The following is a 17,086-nucleotide window of genomic DNA, read 5'->3' on the forward strand; positions in this document are numbered from 1 at the left end:
TGGAAAACGGTGAGCTCCGTAGTTGTGATAACAGAATCGACCGTATTTTGCAAATAAGAAAAACGGTGAGTTCCGTAAAACGGAAATGCTGTAAATTGAGCCCCGTACTTGTGATTATAGTACATGACCGTACTTTGGTAATGAAGAAACGGGGACTTGAATGCTCGTGTTCTTGAGCCAAATTGTTTCGTTCATTGGAATAAGTTATTTTGGGCATTGAACCACCCAAGTCGTACATTAGAACGTGGATAACTTGCAACATCATTTAAGATATAGCTGGAAATGGGGCAGAAATCATAGCACACAGGAAATACACCAGACAGAACGTGCTGTGTTTGCATGTTTCCTCCTAGTGTAATTGTTTTCTACACCGCTTATTCTTCGTGTCAGTGTTGTCATGTTGCACTTGGGTTCTACACCTAACATGTACACAGCATACATACAGATTTGTGTTCGAGAAACAACAAGCCACTTGAATCTGAAAAAACCTGTGTTTATTCTGCTTTACTGAAAAAAGCAGTGTACGAGACCGGGCTAGTTGGTATTCCATGCTGAAGTGACCATCGCAAGAGTGAACGCAGGACACTAAAAAGGTGACAAGAACAGGTGCGAACTTCCAATTGGTGTTTATTACGAAAAGGCATGTATATATACTTTTGTGCACTTGATCATAATCAGTTACAAGAGCGCACTAAGGCCGCCCCAAGGCCTAAGGCGGCCTCCCACATACAGACCCCAGGTATGCAAATTCTTTAATGTCAACGCTAGGGATCGTTTGCTAACGCAGTTGCCTTATGCGATATCTGCCCCCTCAATGATGGGCCTAGTGCTTTCTTGTGCGTTGCTTGCTATTATTTGTTTTTTCAGAGTGCATGACATTTGCATTGGGAGTTGTGGATTCCAAGGAAACCCTCTCTCCCTTTTGTACTTTTGTATTATGTTCCTGTAGTCTCATATTTAGGCACCTTCCCGTTTGTCCCACGTAACGCTGCCCACAGAAAGGAGGTGTGCTATTCACTACTCCCCCTGAGCATTTCGACGAAATTTTTTCTGTGAGCAATGTTGCATGAAATTGATTTTCTGCTGACAGGGCTCGTTTTGGCACATAACTGAGATAACTTGATGGGTGCGGGAAAAACGACCGAAACTCCCGCCCTTTGGCCTATTTTCTTTAGTTTATGCAAGATAGCGTAATGTATGGGATGACTGCTAGATTCCTGTGAACAGTATCACATAGGTGTAACTAAAGAAAATAGGCCAAAGGACTGCAGTCTTGGTCATTTCTTCCGCGCCCCGCAAGCTATCCAAGTTATGCGCCAAAACCAGCCCTGTCAGCAGACAATCAAAATCATGCAACATTGTGCACAGAAAGGGTTTCATCAAATGCTCAAGAGGAATAGTGTATAGCATACCTCCTTCCTGCAGGCAGCGTTACGTAGGACAAATGGGAAGTTCCCTAAACTTGAGACTACAGGAACATAATCGGAAAGTACAAAACGGGAAAGGAGGTTTCCTTGGAGTCCATTGCTGCCAATGCAAATGTCATCGACTGTTTGAAAAAACAGAAATAATAGCAAGCAGTGTGAAAGAAAACACTAGACTCATCATTGAGGCAGCGGCTATTGCACAATGCAACAGGGTTAACAAGCCATCCCTATAGCACTGACTGTTAAAGAATCTGAATATCTGGGGTCTGTATGCGGGAAGCCGCCTTAGGCCTTGGTGCGCTTGTTTATTTGTGATGACCATGTTGACTTGCACGATTGTAACAGATTATGATCAAGTGTGCAAGAGTACATATACATACCTTTTTGTAATGAACACCGGTTGGAAGTTTACGCCTGTCCTTGTCGCCTTTTTAGTGTCCCGTGTCCAGTTTTGCGCAAGTCCTTTCCGCATAGACACTAGAAATTGGCTGACTAGAGAAAGGATTGGTTGAGACTTGGAATGACTGGCTGCTTGCAGAGGCCTTCGGCTTTGCCTGAAAAGTAAGAAACACCAATCAATTAAGGCTGTTCAATTATTTACCATCATCATCACTACTGTTACTCAGATAAACAATGATTTCGTATTCACAACCGTCACTACAAGTGCTCTTGTCAAAAGAAATGGTTCAGACTCAGCCATGTTGGTATATATTCATTCGTAGCCTTATAGCATAAAAAGCTTCAGATAGAAAGGACCCAAGTCAATTGATGGTTTGCTTGGAAAAGTCAAAGATGTCACGTGCACATTACGACATTCGGAGATTACATCTCCCATATTTAGGTAGAGCTGCCATGGCCACATACTGCAGACCATAGTTTTCAACTTTCACTGCTCCATTAAACAACCTTGCAGATTTTACTGTTTCCCAAAACAATTAAGCACTCTTGAAACAAGCGCAAACCATGCATGTTGTTTACTTCCGACGCAGAACAAGCAAGCCAAAGATATTGCCCAGCTGACAGGCTGGTAGAATAGCGACAATACAAAAAAACCATGCTTGCACCACAACTGTGTCACAACAGCTGTCAGCCCCTTTCGGATATGGTTTGTTGTGTCACGGAAGAAGTATCAATGTGTAATATTCTTTTTACTCAAGCAGTGAAAATTGAAAGTTACGGTCGTGAATGCATCAACATACCCTTCCCATCTTCATAAAAAGTTATAATACTGCACTGTGTTCACCAAAAAATTTGCCCTTTTTGTAAAGAAGCCTGCAATTATGCCTGGACCCCATACATGGCTCTGGCAGGCAGTACTGTTTATTCTGTCCGTTTCTTGACTTCCAATCCCATAACGAAACAAATAATGCAACATATTTTTCTAGATTGCATTGCTTCATGCAAATGCGCTTAACTCGGGAAATTTCTGAAATGAATCAAGCCTCTCCTAAAAAATTTTAAAGTAGAGTAATTCATTAACATGCCTAAACATGAGCACTTCCCGTAGATTTTGAGAGCCAATGAGGACAGAGCTATTTGCTCAAATTTCTGCGACTCATGGCAACAGGATGGCCAAATTCCGTGCTGTTAGTAAATGCAAAGAAAAAAAACTTTGGTCAATTTGTGCAATGTTTCGTTCCAAAATTTTTCTTCTTTATACCGTAGTGGGGATACTCTGTGGTAATTAGTTGAAATTATTGCTATTGGCCTGCAGTCTGGTACAAAATATTTTTAAACCCGCAGCGACAACACTATTTCCTTCGGATCTATCCAAAATGCAGATTCGGCAAAATCCAGGAAAAATGCTTCTAACTAAACAGTTCATTCTATATTGTTTTTTGCAGAGACACCTTTTTTTTCTTGGAAAACTAAGGTTAATTTCATTGTCGCCAGGTTTGGGCAGCAAAATAAACTTTTAAATCAAAATTAAAAGTGATCGCCAGGCATGTCCAGTTGAATTTATCTGAACATGCCCTACTGTCTGCAGTACACATGTTGCCACTTTAAAGGCCTGCAAGAAGGCACCAGTTATATTTTCTAGGGCAAGAAGGCAATGAAGTATGTTACTTAAGGCAGTTAGTCACAGGAGTCCTGGATCAGTAGAAGAAAATTTAAAGACTATAAATTGTTTAGAAGACTTAAGTCACACATTACTGAGTCACCGTCTATAGCTTACCATTAATCTTAAAAGTACCATCATTGCATTGTGATAAAACTAACCTACGAGAATGAAACCTGGCATGATAAAAATGGAGCTTGAGAATGAAGGTTTGCTCAACAAGCAACGGAACGACAAAAAATGATATGCATGATAAATTTTAAAAAGCCGCTGTTGAGGACGGTAGAGAACTAGGCACCATGAAGAAATTTGTAAATATGCAAGCATAGGATGGAGTCAGTTGGCGCAAGCCATATATATTTACAGATTACTAGGAAAGGCCTTCATCCCGCAGTGGACATAATGTATGTGAGAGCACTGCGCCCCTTTGATTATGCAGTCCCAGACTGTCCGCAAACCACCTGCGGCTTCTGGTCTGGCTAGCATTGACAGAAGGGCGAATCACAGTCATGTGATCCCGCTGCCTGGGACTGTCCGAGGTTTTGTTTGAAAGCACCGTGATTGGAGGTCGCTCTCCTGGCTGCTGTTGTCCGCTATTAGCTACTTAAATTATGGGGTTTTACGTGCCAAATCAACTTTCTGATTACGAGGCAAGCCGTAGTGGAGGACTCTGGAAATTTCGACCACCTGGGGTTCGTTAACGTGCACCTAGATCTAAGTACATGGGTGTTTTCATATTTTGCCCCCATTGATATGCGGCCACCGTGGACGGGATTCAATCCCGTGACCTCATGCTTTTAGCTACTTGTAGATTGCGCCCTACCCAGCAAATTCAGTAGCGTGGTCATCAAAATAATGCAGTCTCAGAGGCCATGTCACCGGCACAACCATAAAGCTTGCATAATGGAATCGCAGCCTGAGCACATTGAACACGTTAACAAAGCTCAGTTTACATCGTGCTCTCGCTCTTCGGGCCCCTTAACCGCTGTATTTAAGCCAGCTCATTCATTTCCTGTAAAATTTAAGCGTCATTGCCACACAAAAATAAGCAAAAGCACGGTTGTGCCAGATCACTGTTCACCCACAAAGCACAGGCCGATATCCTCAAAGCTCGTGAAACCGTCTACTAAAGGCCTGACGTGTGTCTAGGACAAAGCGCGTCTACACTCTCTACTAATCCTGCACATCCAAAAGCAAAATTTCGAATTTGGATAACAGAAGGGATCAGCACACATGACAACAGCAATCGGTGAAGCTCTGATTATACAGGTTGTCCCACGTAACTTGAGCCAAACAATAAAAATATGAAAGTGTGACGTAGCTCGACAGAACCAAGGTAATGTTGGCCGTCACTTGGAGATACTTGGATATTTTTTCATTCCACCAAAATAAATATTTCAACTTCGTTAATTAATCAACTTTTCAAATATTATAACTAGATTAGAAGTGTCCATGAGAAAATTGTAGAGCAACATGAAAAGCTCCCCATACAGCTTTGTGTTGTTCGAGACATGCTGCGTAGAAGTGTTTTTTCGAGAAAGAAGCTCGCGAATACACGCAAAGTGCTGCGAATGGACAGTCACGCAACAATTTAGTGTGTATTTGCAGGCTTCTTTCACGCTAGGAAAAACACTTATGTAGCATGTATTAATCATAATATTTGAGAATTTGATTAATTACCGGATACTAATTATTTAATCTGGCAAAATGAAAAAAAATGAGTATCTCGAAGCGAGGGCAAACAACATTACCTTGGTTCTGTCCAGTTACGTGGCATTTGCATATTTTTAATGTTTGGCTCAAGTTACGTGAAACACCCTGTATGCCATGCCAGCTACCAGCATTAAATATCTACATGCAATATGACACGTTTCCTCGTCCACCAGTTTCACTCATCTGAAAAGCGAAATCTACCTGTTTACTATGCATATAGCAATGAGCATGACAGATTTCACGAAACACATCAAGAAAAGCAAGCATTTGCGCCTGATCACTGTGCTTTGTCTTAAAAAACACAAGGACTAAGGTTGCAGCAATTAGACCACTCATGAAAACCTCGCATTATGGCACACGAAGCATCGATTTAACAGAAGTGATAGCTGAGTGCATGATATTTGCTGTCTGGAACGCACAAAGTACACATAAACACACAGCCTCTTTTAAAACATGGCGTCAAGCCCGCGTGCACCTTTTTACGACAGCCGCCGTCTGCTAGCTACTTGCATATGTCAGAACAAATATCTGCTGACAGCTCTGAGAGTCCGCAGAGTCTGTAACTTCTGGTAAAACGAATGCGATACTGGCTGCTCTCGGACTGGTAGATGGGGCGTCCGAAGCTGATTGAGAAAATCGAATGCGGGACAGCAGTGCTAAGCAGTCCAGGACTGTCAAGGACTGATAATCGAAGAGGCCCACTAATGCTTTGTGTTCCTATCCTATGTAATCTCTTCATACTGGTCAGCTCAAGCTGCATGGCAAGGAAGCCCCTAGTTAGCGCTCTGAAGACAAGCCTCTTGCCCAAACATTGGCTATAGAGACGACCATCGTTCGGCAACTGTTGATCTGTTCATAGAAGTGAAAATTCCGCAACAAACTTTCGAATGAAGTAAGCAATATGATGATGAACTTGTTTCATAAAACTTCATAAGTACACCTGACCTTTGACTCACTTTTGCATGTAAGTAAATATTATGAAATTGTCGCTGTGAACAGTTGTCCCCGACTGCTGTACACTTGTGATAAAAATTAACCGTATTTGAAAGTTTCTATAATTAGCCAGGAGAGCCGCACTTGCTGGATGGCTCATCATCTAATTTGGAAAAAAATTCAGCAGTGAGCAGCAATTGTATCACTAATGACCTTGAACATCTTTTATAATTATTAATTTGTAAACACCTGTTGTCGAACAGCCCACTTACTGAAGTTTTGAACACATTGTACACAATTATAGCACGTACTACACGAAATAAGATCTGTAATAGACCTTACCAAATACAATATTAGAGTGGCGGCAGGTCAAATGGCTCCTCAGCAATGCTTGCGTCCTTCCTGGGAGAACAAAAAACGACATTAGGCTTACACTGACAGCACCAAACCACATAATTTAGGTTGCAAACAAGTGCCCCAGAACATAGGAAGTTCTAATTAGATATGGTCAACCTGCTTAACCATGTCACAGACATTGAATGACAGAATGTACTTTTATGGAGCCTCAACTCCATGAAATACATGCTAATACAAACATGCTAGTACACAGAATCAAATTGGATGCATGAAAATTCTCAGTAAACTTTTATTTCCTAGCAACCACAAGTTGCTCTTTGTGAAGTGCAACAAGTGAGTGTCTAACCTACACTAAGAAGGTGGAAAATTCGGGATCATTTCTGGTGAATAACTAACCATATCTCTACCGGCACCCAGCAATACAAAGGTGAATTGTGAGCATTATATTGATTAAAGAAATAGTTCAGTGCTACCAAGCAAGTACAATAAATAAATTATTTCGAATTCATCTTCATGTCAGGCTAATCAAGTTAATTTTCTTTGGTTCACATGAGAGAATGGTTCGAAAAAAATATTGGAATCTATCAACAATGTTGAAGCAATTTTATGACAGCCTGCAGATAGCAGTTGTTGAAATAAGACCTGGGGCAGGGGGAGAAAAGACAAAGAAGTGTGATAAAACAAAATGGGGCCTGTGCTGTGCAGCTACTAAATGCAGTTTTATTAAAGTATGATGTGCAAAACAGCATATGTAAGAGATGCGAGACCCTCAGCTGGTATTTTGCAATGTTGTTACGGGAAATTGTTTCAAGGAGCATGACTCCTTAACCCTTCTAGGGTCAATGACGTAAATATACCGCACCGCGAAGTACAAAAATGGTCGATGCCGTATATTTACGGCGCTGTCTTAAGTTTAAAAAGCGCGACAATTTCCTAACCTTTTCTTTTCTGTTATGTGCTGCCACTATGTGGAAATACAGGGAATTTCTCTTGCACGCCTCACTCTCTCAGTTTTCGTTGCATGGTTTGTTTTAGCGCTAGTTTGCTCCTGCGCGTCTATGTACTATCGCTTGCGCATTGGCGTGCGCGCGGGCGGGTGGCGGTTTGGGTTTTGTTTTCGCGGGCGGTTTTGGCTTCTTGCGCTTGCAAAACTGATGGCTATCTCGTTACTAATCGCTCAAAAGGCTACTGCTTGTTTCTCGCTCATTTAGTGCTCGCAGGGGTGCGCATAGGAAGGATGCTGCCGTGCATGCGCTTCTGTTGCTCCTTTTCTTTTTTTTTTGAGATTCGCAAAAACTAATTGCATCTGGCTGGCGATAAGATGAAGATTAGCGGAAGTTTGTACACGTTTTGCTTTTTTGATAGGCCCACAACCGCACAGTTTTCTTGAGTGCGTGCACCTACACAGTTCGATTATGCTATGGATGTACTATCATAAGCAATATGAAAGGGAACACAGGAACGTGTGGCAAACAGACTCGGAGCGATACGCGGATGGCGCTGTGAAAAATGAAGGGGGAAAGGAGAGCGCTCTTCCACTAACTGTTGGCACTCCCACCATGCTGGTACTTTTACAAAGGAGCAGCTTACGTCATGGATCGTCCGACAGCCGATAAGACGGCGAGATCGTCGCCAGTGACTTACACTGATTCACTTTCTTTTCTTTCATTCTCTTTTTTTCTTTGTGCAACCGCTTGATAGTACTCTGAGAAAAAGTTTGCCCTGTATTTCAAACCGATTCTTTATTTGAATAGACGCACTCAGTTGTCTGTGGCACCTCGAACAGCGGCGACGCTCGAACCAATGACGACAGAGCAATAGAATACAGAAAATTTTTTTAAAAAGAACATTGACAAGCTGTTTCTCGCGCGACTTTGTTGCATGAAGTTCGTTCAGAAAAATTCACGTCGCACACTGCAGTGGCCCACGCAGAGCAGTCAACTCTGAATTTGTAACCTCAAGATGCCTCGAGTGCCTTTTAAAGAACGGGAAGACATAATAGAAATGTCTAAAAGAGGTTATACACAGCGCAATATTGCTCTCGTGACAAGCCGCCCATTGAAAACGGTCAACCGGATTATCCAGGCTTACCGAGACGAAGGACGCATAAACGATGCGCCGCACCGCACACGACCTCGATCGATAACGAACGACCAAGACCTTTGCATCGTGGCTGCCGTCAGCGACAAACCATTTCAAAGTGCAAAGGACGTTCGAGGCGCTCTTGGCTTGAACAACTTGAGCGACAGCATGGTACGATGAAGGCTTAGAGAAGCAGGACTGCGAAGTCGCATCGCCGCACAGGAACCTCTCCTCACCGCAACCAACAAAGCGGCTCGCCTGAGGTTCGCTACTGAACACCGCAGCTGGAGCGAGAGTGGGTAGAAGTGTGTAGTTTTTTCTGATGAGTCCATGTTCTCGAGCCGCTGGGACCAACAAAAGAGAGTGTGGTGGACCGCAAACACACACTTTAGTCCGCAGAATATCCAGGAGGTGGCCGCCAGTGGACGTGTGTCTGTGAACATCTGGGGGGCGATTTCCCACGCAGGCCTAGGCCCACTGGCGAGAATTGATGGGAGGTTCACCAGTGCTGCGTATTGCACTCTGCTCGAGCATCAGATGATCCCTTATGTGTTGAACAGGCCGCACCCAGATGGGTGTTATTTTTTTCCAGCAGGACTTGTCTCCCATTCACACATCGAAGGACGTGGCGCGCCTTTTGGAAGAGCGAGGGGTAATGCAACTTCAGTGGTGCGCGAAGGGTGCCGACATGAACATTATAGAGCACGTTTGGGGCCATATGAAAGTGAACCTTTCGAAGAGCTCACTACAATTGGCGAACTCCGACCAACTATGGGAAGCAATAGAACATGAGTGGAAGCGCCTTCAGCATGATACCGCATTCATCGAGGCTCTCTACGCGTCTTTGCCTCAAAGAATGGAGGCCATCGTTCAAGTCGACGGTGGCATGACGCATTATTAGGCCACCAACGAACAAAACAAAAGACGAGGATAAGCTGCGATAACGTTATTGCCTTATTTCATTTGCTTCAATATCTTTTTAATATTCGGCAAGTGCCAATAAACTAACTTGGAACGCACCCTTAAAGACCATATTTTCCCGGTTTAGAAGATTTACCATAAATCAATATCGAAGTCTGGAACAGTGCTATCTTTTGTAACAATTCAACGCAAAAGGTTACCAGTGATGCAATATTGAACAGTGTTCTGGCGATGCGAAATTCCGCACTTTGCAGACACATGGCAGGAGTGCGAACAGCTGTTAGAACAGCATCCCCCTTTCCACTTTGTTTCCGATGGTCGCCGCTGCGTATCACCCATACAGCTGGGTCTGAGGGTGTTTTCGATGCGTTCCTGTGTTCCTTTTCATATTGCTCGTAATAGTACATATTAGTGTAAGAGCAGGAACATTTGAGTCTTGCAAGGTATTCTCGTGTGCACATTTTCAAAGCTTTGAACTATAACAATGTATCTATCAAATTTTTTACTCTTATAGGTTTATTTCTTTTTTTATTATTGTTATTCATTAATACAGAGTACATATGTACCAACACAAAATAATTTTTTTCTCGCTTTACGGACACCCTAGAAAAATTACGGTCAATTTTTTTCGAAACAAGTTTCTAAGAATTGGAATCTGCAATAAAAAAAATCGAACCGGGGCGGTCGAATATGGTGAAAAAGATCGACCCTCAAAGCGTTAATTATATTCATGCAATCTTTAGAAACGGATGGCATAAAGGACACACTTGTTGACAGTTTCATAGCGAGTCATGAACACGATGCACGCGGGAGTTAAATGAGCATCTTTAAAAAATGCTCTAGAAACTTGCAAAAAGCAAGTTGAAAGCAAGTTTCTATAACCTCTCACAACACCGAGCTTCACCTACAAGTGTTGTTACATTTCCTTGCAACGTGCAGCACTGTTTTTACAGACATAGTTTGAATCACTGTGTCACAAGCACTGGAAACAAAAGTGCATAAGTGCTAAACAAGCACATATGATGCCCTACTCCTACTGCACAGACACATTTATCTACACCAACACATGTAGACGGATTATGTCATCCATTTGGTAGCTTCTGATCATGTTCCAAAGCATGAATCTCATAACTGCAAATTCTATAAGAATGTGACACCAACTGATTACTTGGGGACAACACGAAAAGACTGGAGAAGGCCAAACAACACGAGCGCAGGCTAAGACTTTTGGTTAATTGCACACACACACACACACGCACACACACACACGCACACACAAATAAATATTAGTCCTATTTGTCCTGCCTAGTTGCAGCTGCAGGACAGCGGGATGTTGTAAACAACCACACACTTGAACTGCTGCATGTACCTCTTGCTACACTTTGTGTCAAGGCCTGGTCTGATTCACCTTTTTGAACCCAGATTGCTTGACGTGACAAACAAATGTTCTAGCTCTCCCAACAGTCTTTTTGAGACTATGGCTGACCTTCTGAATGTGATCTAACAGTGGTCACACAACTGTAGGCCAATGTTAGACCTGGGTATAGAAGTTCTCCTCGACTTGTTGAGGATGCTATTTCGTGCTTCTGTGACAGAGCTTCACAGCCGAACAGTGCGCTGATGCGAAAGGTAGAATTCCCTCCTTAAATGATGGGGCATAGATGCAGCGCACATGACACTCACCAAAGAAAACGGTCAAGAAATGGAAGAACACTGTCTAGTGGTAGTTTTCCAGTAGAACACGTTGTGGGGCTACTTGGTGCAGAGCTTTCAGAAGATGAAGCGCCAACAGAGACAACACAGTAAGAAAGAACAAAGACAGGACAAGGCGCTACTTGCAACTGTTTATTGAGGTCAAAAGCAGCTGAATATGTAGCCGTGGGGAGAAGGGGAAGAAAAAAACAGAAGCATTGCTTGTGTGAAGGCACACGCGCGAGAACACAGAAGATGAAGGGAATCATAAGATTAGCCAAAATCTAAAACTTATCTGAAAACATGCATTCACTTGTGTAAATATTCAGACACAGGCATGCTGACACAGGCATCCCCTCTATTCTTAACCTGGTTGGCCTCCAACAGTTCATGTGCCACAGTGTATTTGCTTTTAAGCACGATCGTTGTATCATGAAGCCTTGCTTCACATACTTGCTTATTCTCATTCTTGCAGGCCTTGCAATGAAGTGGCAAGTTTGAGCCATAACTATTTTTCAGCGAAAGCTTGTGCTCCCACAGGTGTTCACTAATACATCGGCCAGTTTGCCCGATATACTCTTTCCCACACTTCCACGGTATACGACCGCTTCTTCACAGTTCACAAAAGGATTTGTATGTTTAATAGAACACTCTACTTTTAGAGTCATGAGATCCAATCAGGCGGCACAAAGTAGCAAGCTTTCGGGGCGCAGCAAAAACCACAGGAATTTTATATATTGCGGTGACGTGTTTAAGATTACGCGCCACTTCGTGAGAATACGGTATCGCCACTGGATACGGCAAAAATTCCTTGTGGGCACGAGGTCGGTATACCGACCCTGCAATTAATTGTTGCAGTATAAGTCTATGCACTCCAAGACTGTTAAACGTGCGATTGCCACTATGTGCCTTGAATTTACCCTTAAAGAATTGTGCTGTCATAAGGCACACAAAACCTTTGACGAACAGATTTTGAAGTTGAAGAAAGCTGGCTTTCCTTGTTTGGTTTTGAGCAAAGTTTCGGAGGCGTTGTTGAAGAAGGTGCATAAAGAAAGAAACTGAAGCAGTGAAGAACGTCAAACATTGGAAAAGAAAGCTAAACCAGTGGTGATATCGTATTCTCACAAAGCAGCGCATAATATTACACGTCATCGTGAAATACAAAATTTCTGTGGTTTCTTCCGAGCCCCAAAAACTTGCTACTTTGTGCCGTCTGATTGGATATGATGACTAAGAAAGTAGAGTGTTCTAATAAACACACAAAACCTTTTGTGAAGTACGGAGAAGGGGTCGTATACTGCATACCGCTAAAGTGTGGGAAGGAGTAAACCGGACAAACTGGCCGATGTATTAATGAATGCCTGCAGGAGCACAAGCTTTCACTCAAAAATGGTTATGGCTCAAGCTTCCTGCTTCATTGCAAGGCATGTGAGAATGAGAATAAGCAAGCACGTGAAGCAAGGCTTCCTGATACAACAATCATGTTTAAAAGCAAAGACACTGTGGCATGTGAACTTTTGGAGGCCAACCAGACTAAGAAAAGAGGGGACGCCTGTGTCGACACCCCATCTCCGACTGTTTACAGAAATGAACGCATGTTTTTAGATAAGTTTTAGATTTTGGTTAATCTTATGATTCCCTTCATATGCCTCTTCCATATTTTTGCACATGCGCATTCACATAATCAGTGCTTCTTTTTTTTTCTTCCCCCTCTCCCCATGGCTATATATTCAGTGCTTTTGACCTCAATAAACAGTTGCAAGTAGCACCTTGTCCTGTCTTTGTTCTTTCTTACTGTGCTGTCTCTGTTGGCACTTCATCCATTGAAATGTAGTTTTCCCCCTTCCATGAGCTCATCTAGCACTGTAGAGAAGACAGAAAACAAATCACTCAACCCATTTAGTAGGCTTACTTCACGTCATACAGGGTAGAAAGTTTCCAATGAAGCAGAATACCTTTACTACGCTGGTTCTTACAGCAGCTAGTGTTTTACGACTAGCTGACAGTGTTCTCGGCAGTGAAAAGTCGCAATTAAAGTGGTTGAGCAACTTTTTAATGTTTCCTACAAAGTGCCACGCATGTTCAAGTAAGCAAAACTACTACTGAAAGGCAAGCTCCACTATCTGGGCCTGAAGATTTTCTGTGGTGAGCATAGAGCTGGAGCTATTCCCTGCACTCAAAGGTGTTTCTACCTTTTCTATTGGCGCACCTGAACACTGAAGCATGTTGTTGCTGCAGGAACACCGGAGAGCACATTTAACACTTCGTACCACCTCGACGTGGAGGGGAGCCTCCATAACCAAGTACGTTTGCTTTCAACAGTGCGTTCGCACTGCCTTTTAGCATGCATTGCCAAGAAGCATTTAATGGAGTTGAATGTAGCTGACGTCTCAGGTCAGACAACTTCGAGAAAGCCAAGGCCTATGACTGCTATGCAATTTGTAAACAAAGGCAACCATCAATTCAAGCAAATTACTCAGAGAGTTGAAACTACCTTTTTATTTTCAGTGCCAAGCAATCTGGGCACGTACAAAATGCTAATCGGACCAGGGCAACACATGAAGTTTACATCAAAAAGTATGTGCTGGAGTTCATAGGTACTACGGTTGGTGCTGTTTGCAATATGCCACTGTCCTGCAGCCGCAATCATGTAGGACAAACCGGCCGACGACTCAAGGATTATCTTACAAAACATGCACAGACCCTTCACACAACATGGGGGAGCAACATAGCTATTGATGCCGCTTTGTGCAGTTGTACACCAAATTTTTAGCAGTGAAGTATCTTCATGACACATTTTCATAGCAGACATAACTTTCAGAATAGCTCCCACTATGCTAGCGTGTCATCACTTAACCTGCTTGGCAAATTGAAGTATTCAGATCAACCTGCCGGAGCGTTCTGAATTGGGCTGCTTGTTGGTGCATGTTTAGAAGGGAACCGAACAGGGCTACAGACAGGACAAAGGGAATGCGTTGCTGTGTACAACGCTGTCACTTCGTACTGGCAGTAGCACTGTTCGTTCCCTTTTAAATATTCGTATCTTTTGGTCGCCTGACCACGCAACGCAGCTGCGAGCTCAGGCTATAATTTTACATTGTTACGTTGCCTTCCAATGTTGCACTTAATTACATCATCGCATACTCACATGTTATAGTTAGTTCAACACTAGCTCACAGTGAGCTTATTCGTGGCTAATCTTAGTTACCATGGAGCCATGACAGTGCTAACGATCAGTGTGCAGTGTTGTTGCATACTCATTAACCAACACTAGACAAACAGTTATTTTATTGGTGCGTGTTTTATCTGTTGCCTCAAGTCTTGAACTCTGGCACTATAAGCGTTTTTTAAACACCACTTATATGTGCAACCAAGTCAGGTATGAAACAATATCCCTTTCAAGTTGACGTGCTCATACTGTACCAATTTGTTGCCACAGGAAAACAAATCATCAATTATCCTTTGAATGCACCTGCAAAAATTACTCTACTTGCATAGGCCTCGTCATTCCACCAACATTTGCAATCACTGTCTAATAAGACTGCATATGCAAGACAGACATACAATAGAATGGCACAGCTTACCAGAACAAAGAGCACCACTACACAGACTGCTGTGGCACACTTTCTCAGGCCCGCTGGCTGAGAAATTGTGCACAAACCGGCACACAGACATCCTGCACTGGTGCAATAGCTGCAATTGAAGCAAATAATATCAGGTATTTTCAGACCGGTCGTCCACAGTAAAGCAAAAACATTTTCATATACAAATACTCTTGCACATATGCTTGTCACCGAATTACCGATTGGTGTGGTATCGCTTGGTGTCTTCTATTGTATCGTTCAACTCATTTAAAGAAAAGACTTCATGAAGCACCTTCTATTCGGCAAAACAGCAGACATTTTGCTCTACATAACTCACAACATGTATTTTAGAATAATTATTGTATTGATGCCTATTTGCTGAAAATTAGTCTACGCAATTAGAGACAGTCAGTATTAGAACCAGCCTTTAACATCAGTGTTGACACATCTTTTGATTTTTTTTATACCAGTTTGGAACATTTGTAACTTTGGATGTCCATTACACACTTTTGGGCACCGCTATTCTGTGTCAAGGTTACGTTAAAAATTACTTATCACATGTACTTGCTTTACAATTACGGCCGCAGATGGGCAAAATTTACGTGGCAATCCACTCCCAGATTACGTTAAATGCTGACGTATTGCGTCAGAACGTTGATAGTCAGCCTGGTAGCTGTATGAAGTAAAAACAAAACAAAAACAAAAATTCGCGAAACATCTGATGCCGATTACCAGCTAGCAAAATAATAAATTTCTTCTCCAGCGACCCTTAATGGGTATCACGCGGACACTTTCAAGTGCGATCGCGCACGATTGCTCGGGCTCGATTCCAAAGTGTTCCAAGGCACCGTGTTACACCAGTGTTACCTAACACTGCAGACCGCACGAGGTTACGGCAGCAAGCACGCTGCACCGTCCATTCACTGTGATGTAGGGGCATCGCATGCAACATGCTCCATGAGGTCTTCATACACAAGCAGACTTTCAATTCCAGAAGCAGTCTTTCAATTACGGGTATGAACACAGCGATTATGCACGCCAAGCACACTGCGTCCTAAGCTTAAGGAAAAATAGAATTTCGCTGTGATGCAATGCGTCGCCGAATACGGCTAACATAGTGTTACAACGCGCCGTGAGAGATTGCTAAGGAGAACAGTAACTTCACTTTATTTTGGAATGCCAAGAACACATCACAACACATTGCAAAACTGGAATGCCAACGTCAGTAAACCAGCTGCCACATACAGCCGATAACGAACTGCTACAGACGACATCGTCGCTGATGTTGCATACGCGTCTCAATGTACTCGATATGAAATCAGCACAACAAACGCTACACCATTTATCACAGACTCGCAATGCCGCGGCTTTATCAATCCTTACGGCCAAGCGGGAATGTCGTTACAGGGCATTGACAGGGCATGCTCACACAACACAGTTGAGCCCGTCAGCGGCCATCGCGGTGCATTTCGCACGCGCGACGTGCACCAACAACAAAAAGGACACTTAAATCACTTACTTGCGTAGCAGTCCATCGTCGATTCCTTCTGATTCTCTCAGTGAAATCCCAAATGCAACAGGTCTACCACCACCACACACCGCCATTTCCAGCCACTGTCCACTCTGTACTGTTGCGGCGGAGAAATGCAACCCGTCGTGTAGAAGCGATGAAGGGTGGTAAGCAGCGCCACCACTAAAACCTCTTCCGTTTGTGTGTGCGTATTTACGATTCGCCTATTAATAATGTTCAAGCAGCGTTACCTATGGTGATATTATGTAACAGCTGGTAAACGTGGGCCGTGTCTTTTCTTTATATTCGTTGCGTGGTGATTTTTCGCTCTTAACATGCTCAGTTGCCCTCCACATGAAATTACGGACGCTTTTCCGTATTTCAAAAACAGAGCTCACGTCCGTTTTTTTACGTAGAATTCCGCCGTTTTTCATGAAACTGAACGGTCTACGTAATTTTTACGGCAGGTTTGACCGTAAAATTACGGAAATTTTTTACAGTGTAGGTCGCCACGTTACTTCAGTGCTTACCACACATTACAGTGAACATTCTGGTGAGATGGATTTCTGCTCAATCTGTTATGAACTATCTAACCATGGAGCAAACATATGTACGGAAAAGAAGAGGTTAGCAAGAAGTTTGACATTTGAAGAGCTAAACAGTGGTTGAAAAAGGGCCTTGTACCGCCATCGACCATCGCATTATTATTATAGAGAATATGTCTAAGGCATTCACCTGCTTCAACTATAACGAATGCTTGCTTCATATTCAGTACAATAGTACTAACACCATGGCAACGCGTTGAAAT

At 42.9% G+C, this 17,086-nt stretch overlaps 1 long non-coding RNA gene across 1 annotated transcript; it reads right to left on the reverse strand.

Annotated features, from left to right (window-relative positions):
* Nucleotides 1-1,101: 1,101 nt before the first annotated feature.
* On the reverse strand, nt 1,102-16,399 carry LOC139061259 (uncharacterized). Its single transcript, XR_011515284.1, has 4 exons — nt 16,288-16,399; nt 14,769-14,877; nt 6,475-6,534; nt 1,102-1,981 (listed from the first exon to the last, which is right to left on the reverse strand). It is a non-coding gene; the product is annotated as an uncharacterized lncRNA (long non-coding RNA).
* Nucleotides 16,400-17,086: the final 687 nt, after the last annotated feature.

The sequence above is a fragment of the Dermacentor albipictus genome, chromosome 6 (assembly GCF_038994185.2).
Source record: "Dermacentor albipictus isolate Rhodes 1998 colony chromosome 6, USDA_Dalb.pri_finalv2, whole genome shotgun sequence".
NCBI lineage: Eukaryota > Metazoa > Arthropoda > Arachnida > Ixodida > Ixodidae > Dermacentor > Dermacentor albipictus.